General features: G+C 42.1%; 1 protein-coding gene across 2 annotated transcripts in view; it reads right to left on the reverse strand.

Moving 5' to 3' along the window:
- The window catches only part of ttc7a (tetratricopeptide repeat domain 7A), a 450,183-nt gene that overhangs the window by 125,913 nt on the left and 307,647 nt on the right, over positions 1 to 16,623 (reverse strand). The window lies entirely within an intron of this gene.

Below are 16,623 nucleotides of genomic sequence, written 5' to 3' on the forward strand. Positions count from 1 at the left end.
TGGAGCAAAGTCTAAGGAGGATAGACTGGGATAAGCTTTTAAGAGTGGAGACAGTTGAGGAGCAGTGGAACAGGTTTAAAAATGTTTTATGCGTAATGCAGGACAGGTACACACCTAAATTTGGAATTAATAGGAAATTAACGTCAAGCAAAATGACACCTTTGATACCAATAAAAGGAGTCATTTTGTTGAAATCTCACTACATTCATAATGGTTAACACGGTACAACACACTTGTACTATCCATCCATCCATTATCCATAATCCAACCCACTATATCCTAACTACAGGGTCACGGGGGTCTGGTGGAGCCAATCCCAGCCAACACAGGGCACAAGGTAGGAAATAAACCCCGGGCAGGGCACCAGCCCACCGCAGGCACTTGTACTAGGACATTTTTAATAAATCCACAGTGGGCTAATAGAGTTAAAAAAGAAGCTGCAAAGGAAAAAATAGCTGTAAAAGGCATATAAGACTCTAACATCTCCAATGTGAATCATAGGGCGTATGAGAACATCAGGGCAACCATTAAGAAGGATATTAGGGAGAATAAACGGGAGTTAGAGAGGAATATAGGAGATATGGAGAAAGACGACCCAAAAAGATTCTTTCAGTATTTTAGTAGTAAAAGAACAGTCAAGGAAGTGGCAATGAGCATCAGGAATAGTAAGAGGGAATTAAAAGATACAGACAGTGAAATAGCAGATGGTCTTCACATGTGAGGAAGTGGATAGCCTCCCAGCAGTAAACGCAACTAAGGAGGTTCTGAGGGATTTAGAAATTGTAGAGGGAGAAGTACTGCTCAGATTAAACAGGCTGAAATCAAACAAATCACCAGGACTAGATAATATTTACCATCGAGTTCTAAAAGAGGTTAGCGAGTTCATACAGTATATAATCATCCCATCCATCCATTATCCAACCCGCTATATTCTAACTAAGTATATAATCACTTGACATATATTTTTACAAAGTCAATGCCCACCGAGGAAATTCCAAAGGACTGGAAAATGGCAACAATTGTCCCATTATATAAAATGGGCGACTGGGCAGATCCAAACAACTATATGTCAGTAAGATTAAAGTGCATCACAGGAAAATTAATGGAAGGAATAATTAAGGGAAAGATTGAGCAACTCATCACATGGATGGAGTTTTTACTGAACAATCAGCATGGGCTCAGAAGAGGGAGGTCATGTTTTACTAACATGCTGGAATTCTATGAGGTAATACCATATATATTCGAATATAAGCTGAGTTTTTCTGAAAAATATCACCCTTGGCTTATGTTCGAGTCAGATCCCACTGCGAGTGAGAGAGAGCGCGAGACACACACACACAGAGTGCAAGAGAGAGACACACACACACATGCGGCACAACCGAGATACACACACACATGCTGCACGCGAGAGACACACACACGCGGCGTGCGCGAGACAGACAGACAGACACACACACGTGGCGCGCGAGAGAGACACACACACACACACACACGTGGCGCGCAAGAGACACACACACACACGGAGCGTGAGACAGACAGACAGACAGACGCCGCGCGTGAGAGAGAGACACACACACACGAGGCACGCGAGAGACACACACACACACGGAGCGTGGGACAGACAGACAGACAGACAGACACACCACGCACGAGAGAGACACACACACACGAGGCACGCGAGAGAGACACACATACGCGCATGCACATGTGTGTGTGTGTGTCTCTATTGCACGCGGGTCGCGAGAGAGAGAGAAAGAGTGATCGAGAGACAGGGCTGCCTGCATAAGGCAGAGAAGGCAGTTAAAGAATGCACCGGGCATGTTTTTAAAGATTTAAATGAATGTACGGTAATTTTATTGGTATTCATTTTGATTATTGAAACTTATCAGTAGCTGCTGCATTTGCCACCCTAAGCTTATACTCGAGTCAATACGTTTTTCCAGTGGAGCGTATGATATTATTTAACATGACTTTCAGAAAGCATTTGATAAGGTGCCACATGAGAGGTTGGGTATCAAAATACACTAAGTGGAGAATTCAGGATGATGTGTTTAGATGGGTGCAGAATTGGCTCAAACACAGGAAGCAGAGGGTGTAATGGTACAAGGAACCTTCTCAGAACTGGCTGATGTTAAGAGTGGTGTCCTTCAGGGGTCAGTGCTAGGTATGCTGTTCTTTTTCATATATATAAATGATTTGGATAAGAATATAAGTAACAAGCTGGTTAAATTTGCAGATTATACCAAACTAGGTGGATAAGTAGATAATCTGGAATATGCTAAATAACTATAGAGGAATTTAGACAGCATACAGGCTTGGGAAGATTTGCGGCAGATGAAATTTAATGTCAGTAAATATAATTTATTAAACATAGAAAGTAGAAATGTTAGGTTTGAATACTGTCAGGGATGCCAGGGTCGACGACCCGGCCGGGACGCCCTGAAGGACTGGAAGAGGGTCTACGCCCGCCCTGGATCACATGGGGGCTGCCACCCTGGTTGCTTTGGAGGCCACGGGTAGAGGGCTTGGAAGCCCAACCCTGTAGGGGCCCGTGGTCACCGCCAGGGGGCGCCCCAATGCCTTGGGAACCCTGGACCTCAGCACTTCCGCCACACCAGGAAGTGCTGGGGGGAAGAGAAGCAGGGACACCCGGAGAGCTTCCGGGAGAACAGCCAGCACTTCCACCACACTGGGGCGTGTCAGCGGGAGATTGCCGGGGAGCACCTGGAGCACATCCGGTTGCAGATAAAAGGGGCCGCCTCCCTTCATTCGAGGCTGGAGTCGGGTGGAAGAAGGACTAAGCAGAGGAGAGTGGAGGCAGCCTGAAGAGTGGAGGCACTGTGTGTTGGCCAGGACTTTGGGGACTTGGGGTTTGTGTGCACTGTCTTTGTAAATAGTTTGTAAATAAACGTGTGGTGGTGGAAAAAAACACGTCTGCCTGTCTGTGCCCGGGTAACATTCACAATACAAAATGGGAGGTCTCAAAATTGAAAGTACACCTTATGAGAAGGATTTAAGAGTTGTAGTGGACTCTATGCTATCAACTGCCAGACAGTGTTCAGAAGCCATTAAGAAGGCTAACAGAATGTCAGGTTATATAGTGCCCTAATGTGTGGAGTACAAGTCCAAGGAGGTTCTCCTCAAGCTTTATAACACACTGGTGAGGCCTCTTCTGGAGTACTGTGTGCAATTTTAATCTCCAGGCTACAAAAAGAACACCACACTGCTGGAAAATGTCTGATTCTATGGCTACAGGGTATGAATTACGAGGAAAGATAAAAAAAAGCAGAGCCTTTACGGTTTAAGAAAAAGAAGATGAAGGGGAGACACAATTGAAGTGTTTAAAATTATGGAGGGAATTAGACCCATGGATCGAGACTGTGACTTGAAAATGAGTTCATCAAGAACATGGGGACATAGTTATAAACTTGTTAAGGGTAAATTTCACCCAAACATTAGGAAGTTTTTCTTTACACAGAGAAACATAGACATGTGGAATAAGCTACCAAGTAGTGTAGTTGACACTGGGACTTTCAGAACTCGACTTCATGTTATCTTAGAAGAATTAAGTGGATATGAACGGTAAGCTTTGTTGGGTTGCATGGCCTGTTCTTGTTCAGACTATTCTAATGTACTAACACAAAGTGACACAGAGGTCTTCCAATTTGACTAGCATAACCAAATAAAAACGTAATAAAGACAAACTGATCCACTGGAAATGAACTGTTTCTTTCTGTATGGCATACGCTCTACATTTCATTCTTTTCTAAATGCTATACAAGCAGCAAACCAGCTGGTGGGCCAGAGCAGCTTGTGTCGGGGACTTTCTTGAACTTCCCACCTGTCCGTCTCAAGCAGCTGTTCATAGCTAACATACCAGAGAGTTCTCTGCACAACTGGGATGTGACCCAAATGTGGGAGTCCAAGCTGCTAAGGGGTCACAGATCTGCAATGCCACTCCTTTAATGCTTTATTAGACTGCTGAGGCGACAAAGCTAACAATTTCTTTCTGGCGATGGCATGCCTCCAAGCTGTGTCAGGTTTGAAATGCCTTTCTCTTGTGCTAATTCACCTAAAATATCCTGGCATTTAAGCTATCCAGAGAACTGCACCTTCCAGCAGTCTGCAATGCCACAAACCAAGTACTTGATGTGACTGACATAACAGCAGGACGAAGAATCCCAAATGCTACAGCAACAGCTTGTCTGGAGAGCTTCAGTGAACTCGGGTCACATGCCAGCTAACCGCCAGTTAGTTTTCTCCAGCAGTTCAAAGGATGGTGGCAGGTTTATTGGTGTCACTAAATTTCCTTGGTGGATTAGACTGTTTATATATTAGTTATGATGCCAGTAATGTCTGTAAGGACTGTGATGTGTTGTTTGTAACCCTGGACAGCCAGGTTTAGGTGAACTATATGATAGCACCTGCTAAATCTGAATTGGTTCAAGCGCTTTGGGGGAATGAATTGGCATCCCAGCCTGTACGGACCTCACTCTTTTACTTGGCCAGGAGTCCCTGCTAACATAAAGTCAGGGAGGGTGCGACAATATCTCCTTTCCATACCAGGACCCATATGTGGAAGGACATTACAGTGGCTACATCAGGGCTGACGTTCTAACAGCCACTGAGTGGCATCCGAGATAGACTTGGAAACCAGGAAGTATAGCACAGTGGAGGGCTGCCTGCTATTGAAAGAGAGTCACCTCATGTACTTGGTGGCAGCATCCTGTCTGTCAAGCCCTGGTATGGACACACAGCCTGGAAGTTGTGGTCCCATGGGTCTGACCTGTTAGGTTTTTTTGGGGCCACCAGAAGGAGATCTCAGTGAGGACAGTTGTGGTCCTACCTGACCCAGAAATGCATTCCAGAGTCAATAGATTAGGCACCAGAGATACTCCCAGGTTCCAGAGGTAAACGAGAGCCCTCCACTCAGCTCAGGGAGTCAGACTTGGGGAGAAAAGACAGAAAACACTCATCTGGGGGAAGGGGATTGAGGAGAATGGCAGTAGCAAGGAAGCGATTGATGTCTCTTTACCCTGTACTGGAGTGTGAGGAAGCCACTATGGCACCGAGGGAAAGACAACTGTAAATAATACATGGTATTGAGAATAAAAGCATGGTATTTGTACTGGAACTGTCTGCCTGAGGTTGTGTCAGGGGTTTGGGGATATACTCGGACTCAAGTTCACGTTCATTTTCATTTCAGTATTCATTCATTACTGTTATTTGTGTTTCGGGGTGAGGGAGGGTTTGCTATTGTATACAGCATATGGTGTTTTCACATTGCTGCTTTGGTGGAGGGATATACATATCTATATATACATTTTCTACGTGTGGATTTTGCATTTTTTGTTATTGTGTTTCATTTAATATATTTATACACATATTTTACATATCTGCTTTTGTGTGCTTGTGTTTAAACTGTTGATTGAGGGGAAAATATTATTTGTTAGAGGTATGGCTTGGTATATGTAGGTACGCCTCAGTAAGTCATCCAGGCCATAGGTCTTGGTAGTGTAGCTGCCGGCTGGGTAAGGGGTAGGCCATTACAACCATAAACAAAAGGAGTCATCAAATACACATTAGAACAATCTAGACGCGAACAGGCTATTCAGCCCAACAATGCTTGCCAGTCCTATCCAGTCGAGTTTTGAAAGTCCCTGAAGTCCTTACTGTCTACCACACTACTTGGTAGCTTATACCTTGGGTCTGTGGTTCTCTGTGTAAAGAAAAACCTCCTAATGTTTACGCAAAATTTACCTTTAACAAGTTTCCAACTGTGTCCATGTGTTCTTCAATAACTCATTTTAAAGTAAAAGTCTCGATCCACTAGACTTATTCCCTTCATAAAAACTTCAGTCATGTTTGCTCTTAATCTTCTTTTGCTTACACTGTAAAGGCTCAGCACTTTTATTCTTTCCTCATAATTCATCCCCTGTAGTCCAGGAATCAGCCTAGTCTCTCATTTTCTAGTGCTGCTATGTCCATTTTTTAAAATTATGTGTAGAGTAACAATTAATGGCTATGCAGAAAGAGGTATATGATTTTTAATGTCATGAAAAAATTCTGAATCTACAAACAAAAACAAAAGATTTGTCTTCTCCAAAGAGCAAAACCACAAGCAGAACCCAAAATAACCACAAAAAACTGCAGGAAACATCTCAGAAAATTCAAATGAATCCAGTGGGTAATAACCACCGAGACCTGTAATTTGTCCTTCCCTGTAGTTTCTGCTTGTGTAATCTGATATTCTCAAGGTGATGAGTTTGGCAACTGCAGTCGTCAAGTCTGACATTCACCTCTGACTACAAGTTGTGTCATGTGCCCAAATGGCTTTGAATTACCAATCCTTCCTCCTAGAAGACAGCAAACCTTTGTACCAACACAAACATAATTAAACACCAAAACCACTGAAGCAGTGCCGGGGTATTTGTAGTGGATATTCATGTGCATATTGTACTCTTGTATAAATGGATCAACAGCAGAACCTTAATGATCTGCTGCTCAAAGAAATCCAAACATGCCACGTCATAATGACTACTAATTAAAGTCTGGCAAGACAGTAGTTTTAAGGGAAAGCTAACAGATTAGGGTTATCAAGTAGAGCATTACAATGAAAATAAACTGTAGCAACAGATGAACAACAATGACACCATTGCCACAGACGTCAGAAGATGAAGGCAAGTGTTAACAATGAAGAAAGGCTATGGACTTACTTGTCACAAGTCACAATATATGAAAGGAACACAAAAAAAGACAACTTGCGGCATTTGAGATACACTTGGTTGCATTTCTTTTCTTTTTCCAGTTGGTGAAGAGACTTTCTCATGGACACATAAAGTTTCAGCAGCAGGATTTGAACCCACAACCTGTCCCTAGACTAGGACCCCTTTTCCCCTTCTGAAGGGACTCCATCTGCTACTGATACTCTCCACCTGGCTGCCAGATCTTCTTTATTCATCATCAGTTCCTAGAATTCCTTGCATGGCTCTGCTTTTCCTATGAGTGTTGTCCACCACACTCATGGCTTCTAGACTGTTTTTTCAATTGGATTTTCCCCATTGCCCTGCCATTCCCGTTTTATTCTTTCTGTATTATGACTGTATATTTACACAGGTTTATCACCCTCTGCCTGTTTTGATTGTGTCTTGCAATTGTTCCAGAGTCTCTAAATCTCAATGCACATTATACTGCAATTCAGGCACTTATTATTTTCTTGGCATCCTGTTGAATTCATTCACCTATGGAGTAAACAGGAGGCTCAACAGATGGTGAAATGCATTGCTTATTGCTAATGATTCGGCTACCACTGCATGGCCGCTGGGAGGCTTTGTGCTGTAGCACCACAGGCAGCATAGTGTAGTGGTTAAGCTTTTGGACAGCAGACCCTAAAGGCTGAGGGTTCAAGTCCTGCTACTGACACAGTGTAACCAGGAGCAAGTGGCTTCACCTGTCTGTGCGAGGCCGACACATGGATTAAGTTACCGAGTAATGTGGTGAATAGTAGGACTTTAGGTACCTTTAAAACTAAACTTGATGTTCTTTTGGAGGAATTAGTTGGAGTGAATTGATAAGCTTTGTTTGGCTGCATGGCCTGTTGTCATCAAAAATGTTCAAATGTTTTAATTTCCGAATATGCTATAGTATTCAAAACTTGAAATGCAGAGTCCGGACGAAACATCACATTACTGTTTGTTTTTAAAAATGCCACGGCCAGCAGAAGATAAGATAGCTTCTCGAGACCTGTGCTTCAACTTGAATTGCCTTATGGAATTGTCAGATTAACTAAAGAAACAAATTCTGGAATAAAAAAAGGAAAAAAAAAAAACAGCCAATAACAATCTCCTTGTTTCAGAGCTTCCAAAGAGATTCCCTATAGCACAGCAACTTCAGGAAAAAATGCAGCTCAAGAATGCCAGGGGATGGACTGGCTATCATGACTATTAGGACAAATCCTTGTGGGCTGCTTTCTCTACGGATTGTGCTGTTAGAGCACAATTGTGGAATAAAGCGAGACAGTGAATGAGTAAGATAAGGAGAGAGTGAGAGCAAAATATGATTGGCCTGTTCTACATCCTCAGTGCACTTGTTCAATCATATGATCCTGCTAGCCCCTGAGCTGTCCCCTGCCATCCAAATCTAATTGTCTAACTGAACCTAAGAACAGGGAACAGCAAAACACATGATGATAGTGGAGATGAAGAAAATGTCTTCAAAATAAAAAAAAGAATGAAATGAGCCTGAAAACTAAGGGATAAACAATTGAAATCAATGCAACAAGCAGCTGCAAGTTGTAAGAAATGGAGCAGTTTATGACCGAGGTCCGGCAGCAGCAGGACATCACAGTTAAAAGACTTCTCATTGATTTTAATTCTTTTAGTTTAATGGAGCCAAAAATTGAAAGTGTTTCATGCTTTATTTTGGCAACTTTCAAACACTTGTTTGAAATGGAGTTTACATTCACTAGCAAAGAGCGAACAGACGTTCGATAGATAGATAGATAGATAGATAGATAGATAGATAGATAGATAGATAGATAGATAGATAGATAGATAGATAGATAGACTTTATTTGTCCTCAAGTGGAAATTAAAACAGAAGTGCAAGGAAAAACAAAAACTCCCCTTGCTCTTTTGTCACACACATTGGGGCGGTATGGGGGCGCAGTGGGTAGCCCTGCTGCCTCGCAGTTAGGAGACCTGGGTTGCTTCCCGGGTCCTCCTTGCCTGGAGTTTGCATGTTCTCCCCTTGTCTGCGTGGGTTTCCTCCGGGTGCTCCTGTTTCCTCCCACAATCCAAAGACATGTAGGTTAGGTGCATTGGCGATCCTAAATTGTCCCTAGTGTGTGCTTGATGTGTTTGTGTGTGTGCCCTGCGGTGGGCTGGCAGCCTGCCCGGGGTTTTTTTCCTGACTTGTGCTGGCTGGGATTGGCTCCAGCAGACCCCTGTGACCATGCAGTTAGGATTTAGCAGGTTGGATAATGAATGGATGGATGGACGTGCGATTGGGAAGCAGGTTACAGGCTCGAATAAGTATATTTATCCACCAGACCAGGGGGTTGGCACCGTCATGTAATACTTTTTCTCTTTCATCCTCTGCAGACCATCAAAACAAAGTCCCACCTGATGTCCTAACTTCCAGTTCTGGCTCTCCCAACTTCACTTCCGGTTCCCACCATATACCGGGCTATTCAAAATGAAAGAGCAGATTTCAAAAATTTATTTCAAACAAACTGTATAAGACAGAAACACATTCCGCACGTCACTGGATAGAGGAAAGTTCAAAATTTAAAAGCCCACCTAAAAGTACCAGTGAATGCCTGTGGTGCAGTGGGTCCACAGCTCACGTCAAAAAGGCCACTTTTTAAATAAATAATCACAGCACTCGCGGCTTAGCGAGGTGGCGTGGTATATGTGGCCAAGTGATTCCCGGGTGATGCGTGATGCAGACGATCCTCACTTTAGTGCACAGGTGAGGAGTCGTCGCATTCATAATTGGTGCCGGGAGCTGCTAATTGCCACATCTGATCCACGTCACCATAATAAATAGAAGCACGAGGTGGCTAGGAGGAAGAAGAAAAGGAAAAGATGAATGGAGGTTGCAGGAGAAGGAGGCTGGAAGCAGGTAGAGGAAAGTCAGTGCAGGAGAGCGAGAGTGAGAGCAGTGAGCCTGGGTGTTTGGCCGGCACCCCGGGAGCAGTCGATTGTGGTCACTCCCACTGAGCATGTAGTGAGGAGCTGGAGTGACCGGAAGGAGGATGGCTTGCCGCATAAGGCCAAGAAGGCAGAGGGAGTCGAGACCTGGGACATGAAAGCCCCAACGTGAGCACCCTGGTCGATGGGGAGCCCAAGTCATGGTTTGGTGAAGCCTACCAGAGCCAGGGATCGGCGAGGCGAACAGACCAGCAGGAGAAGGCAGAAAGCTGATCAGCTGCAGGTAGGGTGGCTCCCCTGGTGCATAGCCTGGATGGGAGAAGCAGGAGACACACCAGTAAAAGAAAGGCACTGGGCTTTGTGTTTAAAAGGACAGGTTCCAGCCATTGTTTTAACCTTGTGGTTTTTAAAAGATTTTTTTCTAATGGATTTTTACCTCCACTTTTTACCTATTTTATGGATTATTTACTTAATGACGTATATTTAAAGCACTGCACTATTTAATTGAACACTGTTTTGTTTTCTTGGTTTTAAATAAAATCACTTTGCACTTTTTGCTCCATCCCCTTGCTTTGTTGAGCCTCACTGTCTAGCTCATTGGTGACATTACCGACGGTGTTGGGTTCAAGAGCGCCCAGAGGCTGAATGAGAGCATGGAGCAGAACCCGCATCGTCACAATGCCACAAGTGCTGTTTCTCATTTATAGTAAAATGGCGACAGCACCACAAGAGAAATCATTTTGTGTTCTGCAATTTGCGAAGTGTGAGTCCATTGTTCAAGTGCAATTGGATTGGAAAAGGTGGACAACAAGATCTTGTTCATTGTCTATGGCCTCCCAGGTCTCCAGATCTTATCCCCTGTGATTTTTATCAATGGGGGTACATTAAAGAAAGAGTGTTTGTTCCACGTATGCCCACTAATCTTCAAGATTTGCAACATCGAATTGAGGAAGCTGTGAATTCAATAACTAGGGACCAGCTGATTCATGTGTGGCAAGAAATGGTCTACGTTTTGATGTTTGTCGCTCTTCACATGGTGCTCATGTTGTGTGCATGTAACCTCAAGGACCATAGGACCAAACTTTGAACTTTCCTCTATCCAGTGATGTATGGAATGTGTTTCTGTCTTATACAGTTTCTTTGAAATACATTTTTGAAATCTGCTCTTTCATTTTGAATAGCCCCGTATAATGTCCATCCTTGTTAGACCGATTTATTTCTGTATTGAGCTCCATCTGAAAAGACTTAATTTAATTTTCTCTACACTTGATTTTCAAGTATATGGGGTGGCTACCGCAAACCTTTTTCAAAATTGTGTGTTTTCCTTTGACTGGAATGTATACTGTATATTATAACAACGGTGGCAGTAAGGTGTGGTCAGATCTTATCAGTTCTACTGAAGATTTACATTTAAAGGCATTGATATTCAAACAGAGAAAGATCTGCTTTCTGTGTGCACAAATCCAACATACTAATTGAAGTTTGTTTGTTCCAACATCCCACTGGTTATGTCATCAGCATTCTAGGGTCAGAATGATTCTTTCCATTAGAGAATTAGAACACAGAGAATCATTTCTGTTCCAGAGTTAATAAACATTCATTCTGCACTAAGTTTAAGTGGAACCAAAAACTAAATTTGTCCGTGAGTTGAACCCTCACAAATTCTTCATTTTTTATCAAGTTTCAGCAAAGTGTAGAATCCACACAACCTGTGCTTTTACCACAGTTAGTGTACTATACTACTTATAGCTCCTTTGAGAATGTTATGTGTATGGGAACTGAACGGGGCTACAAGGATTGAGGTGGGTGAGCCTGGACAAAGGTTCAAAGTAAGTTTTTGATCCCACCTCATCACTAGTCACAGATGTTGTGGATTCTAACATTGCTTCTTAACTTACTGCTGAACTCAGGCCCTGTCCACACTACTACAACCCCAAATCAGTAAAAGCTGGGATGATATGGAAAATGGAAATTAAACAAAAAAAAACATAGTGATTCTTAAATGTACTTTGATGTTTATTTCAATGCAGACAGTATGAACTGAAGATATTCCATGTTTTGTCTGGTCAACTTCATTTCATTTATTAATATGCATACATTCCTGCATTTCAGGCCTGCAACACATTCCAAGAAAACTGGGATGGTAAAGCATTCACCATTTTGTAATGTTGCCATTCCTTCTCACAACATTTAAAAGACATTCTGGCACTCAGGACACCAAGCAATAATACGTTTTACTTGTTATTTTGTCACATTCTTCCTGCAAACACAACTTAAGGTGTGCAACAGTACGGGGTCATCATTGCCACATTTTTAATTTCAGAATTCTCTACACATTCTCTTTTGTTGACAGGTGAGGACTACAGGCAGGCCAGTCCAGTACCCTCTTCCTCCACAGCCATGCCTTTGTAACGTGTGCAGAATGTGGTTTTGCATTGTCTTGTTGAAAAATGCATGGACGTCCCTGGAAAAGATGTCGTCTTGAAGGCAGCACATGTTGATCTAAAATCTCAATGTACTTCATCACAGAAGTATAACGGACCTCTGCCAAGGGTGCTGACACAACAACATACCATGACAGACACTGGCTTTTGGACTTATTGCTGATAACAGTCTGGCTGGTCCTTTTCATCTTTGATCTGGAGCACATAGCATTAATTTTTTCCACAAAAGATCTGGAATATTGATTTGTCTGACTACAATATACATTTCCATTGCATGACGGTCCATCCCAGATGCCTCAGAGCCCAGAGAAGTCGATGCTGCTTCTGAACATGGTTAACAAAAGGCTTCTTTTTTGCACAGTAAAGTTGGAAGTGGCATTTGTGAACGTAACTCCATATTATGGTGCTTGACAAAGGTTACCCAAATTAATTCCTTACCCATGTGGTTATATCTGCTCTTGATGAGTGATGGTACTTGATGCAGTGCCTGCCGCCTGAGGGATCAGATATCACGGCTGTTCAGTTTAGGCTTGAACCTTCTTAAAGAGCAGGGTGTATCCCGGTGTCCAGGCAAAAATTGCCCTCAATGGCCTGGGGCCTCATGCATAACACCGTGCGTAGAATTCGCACTATAACATGAAGTACAAAAGCCGAAATGTGCTTACGCACAGAAAAATCCAGATGCATGAATCTGTGCATTCGCCAACTTCCACGTTCTTCCGCTACATAAATCCCGGTCAGCGTGAAAAGTAACCCGTGCACGCACCTGCTGTCCCGCTAAAACTCCTCCCAGAATTATGCCTCTTTGAATATGCAAATCATTATAAATAGCCCTTAAGCTCAGCGTTCTGTGAAAAGACAATGGCAAAAGCATGAGGGAAAATAGAATTTCTGCGAATACCAAGTGGTGGCAAAGAAAAACGTACTATGTGTTGGTTTAAATAGTGGTATTAACAACAAAAGGAAGTTGATCGAGTGACACAGCGTGTCGGAGAAACTCGAAAGATCAAGTTCACAAAGTCGCACAGTGCCCGAAATAAAAAAGAAGTTGTTACATATCCAAGTTGGCGTGAAAAGGCGAGTCGTAGCCCACCATCTGAGTGTCATATGAAAGCACACAGTGAGGAAAAAGCATGAAATGTCAACTTTAATCTCCAAATTTCCACTTTAATAACATAGTTTATTTTGTCATTAAAGTAGAACATCATAAACTTCATCTTAAAATCATTTAATTTGTTAATTAGTTTCTTAAATCCCATCATAACTAAAGTAGCATGTTAAATGCTTTGTTTTGTATTTGATCTTCTATGTGCTCTATGTGTGTGAATCACTACATGCTTCCGGGTTTTGTATTCCTCTGACAGGACACAGAATCCATTACATTCGTGATATTACAGCTCTCTGAATAATTAAAATACTGAGATGTATACTTGATATAATTTTCATGATCATAGGAGTTAAAGCATGTTATTAAACATGGGAACACGGTAGTGCAGTGATTGTCGAGACCTTGATAAATTTATTGCAGCAGTACTGTCTCTTTCAAGCGTACTAACCTCCAATTCCTGTCCTTACCTTGTCTTTCACACAGTCAGCTCAGTAATAGACGTTAAGCCATCTGTAAGCTTATAACGCCGATTCTTCAGAACTTTTAAGGAACACTGAAATATCTTAGTAGTAAGTGTTTAATTATTCTATCCTTCACGCCAGTCCCAGTGAAGAATACAGTGCAGGGCAGGAACAATCCGTGAATGGAGCACCAGATCCTTGCTAGCGTAGCGACACCGTGTCTTTTAATTATTAACAATATAGATTATTTAAATGAAATTACAGTTTTATCTGTATAATATAATAAACATATTTTGCTGCATTTCATCTTTAAACTGATATCGTCATCATATGTAAATACGCGCTTTATAAAGTGGCTCAGGTTGTGCAATATTATAACTGTATCGCAAGTTTACAGTGAGGTGATTGTACTTATAAGTACAAACAGTTCTACAAGGAGCACTTGATGGACTGATGGAGTGCGTTTAGAGCTCTTGGGATGAAACTGTTACTGAACTGCGAGGAAAGATTTTGAAGCATTTGCCATGTGAGAAGCAGTTCAAATAGTAAGCATGGCTGAGGCAGCGTGTGCTTGATGCTGTATACCGATAATTCTCTTTCCGATCAGCTGCTGTAGAGCTGTGATTCCCAACTCAGATACAGTGATATAAATACTCTGAGTAGTACAGTCAGAGTAATATGAAAAATGATAATCCACTGTGGCAACCTAACGGGAGCAGCTGAAAGAAGAAGAAGGTGCAGTGAGAGTAACAACGCTAAAGCAGTTATAGTATTTGGAATAGTTTGGCCATTCCGTGGACCATTATATTGTTACAGGTAATTACAATCAGATGCATTAAACTAATAAGCAATATGCGGTTAATTTCAGTGTATTTATAAAGCCGCATCAGTAATGTGGATTTGAAAAAGAAAAATTAACCACATAACACTGCTTTGATTCTGGGTGCCGCCAGTCTGCAAAACCGAGCGGAGGACTTATGATATACAGCAATGAGGTACCATGGAAATGTGCGTGGCTTTACGCCAAGTTTAGGTTTTATACATCGCGATTTGAACGTGGAAACGTGGTCATTCTGATTCCAGTTGGCTACGCCCCTCACCCCTTAACCACCTAATAGGTAACGTGTGGTGAGTGCACTGGCGCAAAATAGCAGCCATTGCATTATCCATGTGATGCTGCACTTTGGTGGTGGTTGAAGTGGCACCTCACACTTCTTATGTTAAGTGCTTTGAGTAGTGAGTTAAGCGCTATATAGATGTAAAATGTATATTATTAATTAAATGTAAAATATTCTAGAAAAAATAAATAATAGCAAAACCAAAAATGAGTTTAATCAGTTCCTTAATGATTTCAAGGAATCAGGCTGAGCAAATAGCATTTACACAAATGGATGAACTTCAGAATTGTGTCACTGGCAAACATTCCAGAAAGGTTTAACGTGTGTCTTTGGGTTGTGCCACTCAACACACTGGCCAGTTAGTTCAGTGCCTTTCAGCTTTGTAGACATCAGTGAGCCGCCTGCTGGATGGTCTGTCGAAGTTGGAAGTGGCATTTGTGAACGTAACTCCATATTATGGTGCTTGACAAAGGTTACCCAAATTAATTCCTTACCCATGTGGTTATATCTGCTCTTGATGAGTGATGGTACTTGATGCAGTGCCTGCCGCCTGAGGGATCAGATATCACGGCTGTTCAGTTTAGGCTTGAACCTTCTTAAAGAGCAGGGTGTATCCCGGTGTCCAGGCAAAAATTGCCCTCAATGGCCTGGGGCCTCATGCATAACACCGTGCGTAGAATTCGCACTATAACATGAAGTACAAAAGCCGAAATGTGCTTACGCACAGAAAAATCCAGATGCATGAATCTGTGCATTCGCCAACTTCCACGTTCTTCCGCTACATAAATCCCGGTCAGCGTGAAAAGTAACACTCGTGCACGCACCTGCTGTCCCGCTAAAACTCCTCCCAGAATTATGCCTCTTTGAATATGCAAATCATTATAAATAGCCCTTAAGCTCAGCGTTCTGTGAAAAGACAATGGCAAAAGCATGAGGGAAAATAGAATTTCTGCGAATACCAAGTGGTGGCAAAGAAAAACGTACTATGTGTTGGTTTAAATAGTGGTATTAACAACAAAAGGAAGTTGATCGAGTGACACAGCGTGTCGGAGAAACTCGAAAGATCAAGTTCACAAAGTCGCACAGTGCCCGAAATAAAAAAGAAGTTGTTACATATCCAAGTTGGCGTGAAAAGGCGAGTCGTAGCCCACCATCTGAGTGTCATATGAAAGCACACAGTGAGGAAAAAGCATGAAATGTCAACTTTAATCTCCAAATTTCCACTTTAATAACATAGTTTATTTTGTCATTAAAGTAGAACATCATAAACTTCATCTTAAAATCATTTAATTTGTTAATTAGTTTCTTAAATCCCATCATAACTAAAGTAGCATGTTAAATGCTTTGTTTTGTATTTGATCTTCTATGTGCTCTATGTGTGTGAATCACTACATGCTTCCGGGTTTTGTATTCCTCTGACAGGACACAGAATCCATTACATTCGTGATATTACAGCTCTCTGAATAATTAAAATACTGAGATGTATACTTGATATAATTTTCATGATCATAGGAGTTAAAGCATGTTATTAAACATGGGAACACGGTAGTGCAGTGATTGTGCGAGACCTTCGATAAATTTATTGCAGCAGTACTGTCTCTTTCAAACGTACTAACCTCCAATTCCTGTCCTTACCTTGTCTTTCACACAGTCAGCTCAGTAATAGACGTTAAGCCATCTGTAAGCTTATAACGCCGATTCTTCAGAACTTTTAAGGAACACTGAAATATCTTAGTAGTAAGTGTTTAATTATTCTATCCTTCACGCCAGTCCCAGTGAAGAATACAGTGCAGGGCAGGAACAATCCGTGAATGGAGCACCAGATCCTTGCTAGCGTAGC

Source organism: Polypterus senegalus, chromosome 16, assembly GCF_016835505.1.
Source record: "Polypterus senegalus isolate Bchr_013 chromosome 16, ASM1683550v1, whole genome shotgun sequence".
NCBI classification, from domain to species: Eukaryota; Metazoa; Chordata; class Cladistia; order Polypteriformes; family Polypteridae; genus Polypterus; species Polypterus senegalus.